At 47.3% G+C, this 3,543-nt stretch overlaps 2 non-coding genes across 2 annotated transcripts; one reads left to right on the top strand and one right to left on the bottom strand.

Annotated features, from left to right (window-relative positions):
• The first annotated feature begins 293 nt into the window (after window positions 1–293).
• On the top strand, window positions 294–375 carry trnal-uaa (transfer RNA leucine (anticodon UAA)). The gene has a single exon. It is a non-coding gene; the product is annotated as a tRNA-Leu (tRNA).
• Window positions 376–2,163: 1,788 nt separating this feature from the next.
• Window positions 2,164–2,245, bottom strand: trnal-uaa (transfer RNA leucine (anticodon UAA)). The gene has a single exon. It is a non-coding gene; the product is annotated as a tRNA-Leu (tRNA).
• Between the last annotated feature and the right edge of the window lie 1,298 nt (window positions 2,246–3,543).

Raw genomic sequence — 3,543 nt, 5'->3', positions numbered from 1 at the left:
CGCTTTGAACTCATGTGCCTTGTGAAAAATTACTCCCTGACTCTTTTCTCTGTCCGTCTGACTCATTTCTTTATAAAATTCTGGAAGGCCATTCCTCAGCCCTGAAGCTCCAGGGGAAACTGTCGAAGACAATTCAGCTTCGTGCTATTGTCCAAACAGTGCAAACCTTGGAAACCCTTTCAAATACTTTCGAAATTGCACCACGTTCGTTACTGAATGCGTGATCTGTTCGTGCCTGAAGTGAAGCGATGCTGAAACGCTAGTAATGAAATTTTGGCGCACTGTGCCTCGGTGGTAGCGTGGCCGAGTGGTCTAAGGCGCTGGATTTAAGCTCCAGTCTCTATCGAGTCGTGGCTTCGAATCCCACCGCTACCAGCGGTTGCTCTGCTGCAAACAGTTGAACAGAGCAGAACCTCTGCAGGCCGTCTGCGTCTTCGTTGTTGTGTTTGCCGCTGCTCAGGTCAACTCATTCCGACTGAGTCTGAAAACAGTGTGAGTCCTTGCATTCGAAGCCTCCTCAACCCCTCTGCTTTCGGATATGTGCATGGCCAGCTTCTGTGTCTCAAATAGTCAGTGCATTTGTCTGAAAGTTTGGTGGTTCGAGCCCTCCCTTACCACCGAGCATCAACTATTTCAGTTCAAGCATTGAGACCAACCATGTCCCGACACTGCAACCACGAGAACCCACCCGAGTCTGCAGCTGGATGTGGCCCCAATCTCTCCAAGGCCCCGCTGCCAACAGAAAGCGGCTACTGCGGCTTCCTGCTCAGCCCTGGGACACAGCACCTGGAAAATCCTTCCCCAGGAACGGCTCTTCCCGTGTGAAAGGGACAACCATTCCACTTTAAATTAGACACGGCTTCAGAGGATTGTTCCTGTTCTTGGAACATTTCATAAACAAAACTCCTGTCTCGCAAATAAGAAGTGGGAAAAGTTGTTGGCAGGAAGAATAGAGAAAGTGTTGACTGTGAGGACTCTGTCTCGTCAGCAGATGGGATTCCATCTTATGGGCAAGTGGAGACAGCTTTCACTCAGAAACCGAGGTGTGATCAAACACAGTCGGATCGGCGTGTCCAAACCAACCCCTGCACTGGGTTACAACACTGCAAGTGGAGCAGAGAGCTGGATTTCTTTAAAGGAGGGAAAGGGCCCATCGTGAGGCTGGAACCTACGGCCCTGAGATTAAGCATCTCATGCTCTACCGACTAAAGTAGCTGGGCCTGGTTCACGATTGATGAGTGTGTCATTTCATACTGAGCATATTTCACCCGGCATTGCAATTTACAAGGATCCAGTTCATTCCTCCCAATCACAAATGTCATCATTCACACTTTCCATTTCTCAGCTATTATTCCAACAGAACATTATTATCGATTTAACACTTGTCTCTGGATTTAAGACTCAATATAAATATTTTCATATTTTTATCCTCATCTTTATGTCTCCAGAGTGATTCCCAGTCTCTCTGGCAGACGGTAAATCAATTGGGAAATTCCCGAAGGAAACCCAATCATTCCTGTTTGGAGTGTAAGGAATCCCATCTGCTGACGAGACAGAGTCCTCACAGTCAACACTTTCTCTATTCTTCCTGCCAACAACTTTTCCCACTTCTTATTTGCGAGACAGGAGTTTTGTTTATGAAACGTTCCAAGAACAGGAACAATCCTCTGAAGCCGTGTCCAATTTAAAGTGGAATGGTTGTCCCTTTCACACGGGAAGAGCCGTTCCTGGGGAAGGATTTTCCAGGTGCTGTGTCCCAGGGCTGAGCAGGAAGCCGCTGATTGAAGCTGCAGTAGCCGCTTTCTGTTGGCAGCGGGGCCTTGGAGAGATTGGGGCCACATCCAGCTGCAGACTCGGGTGGGTTCTCGTGGTTGCAGTGTCGGGACATGGTTGGTCTCAATGCTTGAACTGAAATAATTGAGGCTCAGTGCGAAGGGAGGGCTCGAACCACCAAACTTTCAGACAAATGTGCTGACTATTTGAGACACAGAAACTGGCCATGCATATATCCGAAAGCAGAGGGGTTGAGGAGGCTTCGACTGCAAGGACTCACACTATTTTCAGACTCAGCCTGGATCAGAGGCCTGGGCAGCTGCAAACACAACAGCGAAAACACATAGGGCCTGCTATGTTCAACTGCCGGCAGTAGAATATTAGTTATCGAGGTAGCGGTGGGATTCGAACCCACGACTCGATAGAGACTGGAACTTAAATCCAGCGCCTTAGACCACTCGGCCACGCCACCTTACAGGGCCAGAATGGCTGGATTGTCATTACTCGTGTTTCAGCATCGCTTCACTTCAGGCACTAACAGATCGCGCATTCAATAACGAACGTGGTGCAATTTCGAAAGTATTTGAAAGGGTTTCCAAGATTTGCACTGTTTGGACAATAGCACGAAGCTGAATTGTCTTCGACAGTTTTCTCTGGAGCTTCAGGGCTGAGGAATGGCCTTCCAGAATTTTATAAAGACATGAGGCAGACGGACAGAGAAAAGAGTCAGGGAGTAATTTTTCACAAGGCACATGAGTTCAACGCGAGATAACATTGGTTTAATGTGAGAACAGGAACATTTAAAGGGGATGTGAGGGACACTTGTTTTGAACACAGACATTTCCGTGTGTACAGAATGAATTGCCATATTTAGGGGCAGAGACTGGTGCGCTCACAACATTTCAAAGGCATCTGAAAGGGTTCGGAGAGATAAGGGACAAAGTTTGGCAAATATTGGTTAGATTAATTTCGGTTATCTGTTTATCAGTGGCAAGTTAGATAGCAGGGTCTGTTTCCGTGCTTGGCAACTCTGAGACGCTCCAGAAGCTGACACCAGCTTGAATAGACCATTTGCTAAAAACGCGTGCTGTTTGTTACTCAATTAGAGCGTTTGGCTATTTTTCCTGGAGGGTGGAGTTTGGCCTGAAGAAAATTACCACACAAATTGTGTTACCCCCTCAGCACTCCAGCGAATCCAAAAACTGACAGCTCTTAGCGTGGAACAGAAGCAAAACAGAAAAGGCGGAACAATTGCCAGACACACTGGCATGCTGACTTTGAGGGAGTGTGATTCGTGTATGTCATGTACTGCAGCGAGACAATTCCAAACCGTGCTTCCAAACATACTGCAGCTTTAATGCATTGTCAAGTCCCAGAAAGTGATCAAGTAACATCCAACAAAACAGAACAACAATGAACCATGAGAAGTGAAGATGACCAATTCCATTCTTGATTAAATTGGGTCAACAATGCGCTGGTCCCTCCATCTGATGGAGGGGACCAATCCCCAGCTTCCCTGACCAGGACAGGAATGAAGGAAACCAGAGAGCTATAACAACGTTTCACACCGTGATTACCCACCGTTTCACCACAGCAACTGATGCCCGAGCTCGATTCTACCATTTAAGGGTGCGCTACTCTAATTCTCCCATTTCCTGTTGCCAAGCACCAATTCTCTAATTTAGCTCCACTGTGCTCCAGGTCTCTCATTTACAGATGGCCCGCACCAATTCTCCAATTCAGTGTTGGTTAGCACTATTCCCCTCAATT

The sequence above is a fragment of the Chiloscyllium punctatum genome, chromosome 30, assembly GCF_047496795.1.
Source record: "Chiloscyllium punctatum isolate Juve2018m chromosome 30, sChiPun1.3, whole genome shotgun sequence".
Classification (NCBI taxonomy): domain Eukaryota; kingdom Metazoa; phylum Chordata; class Chondrichthyes; order Orectolobiformes; family Hemiscylliidae; genus Chiloscyllium; species Chiloscyllium punctatum.
Note: the sequence above shows the minus strand (reverse complement) of the source record. Positions and strands in the feature narration are given on the sequence as shown.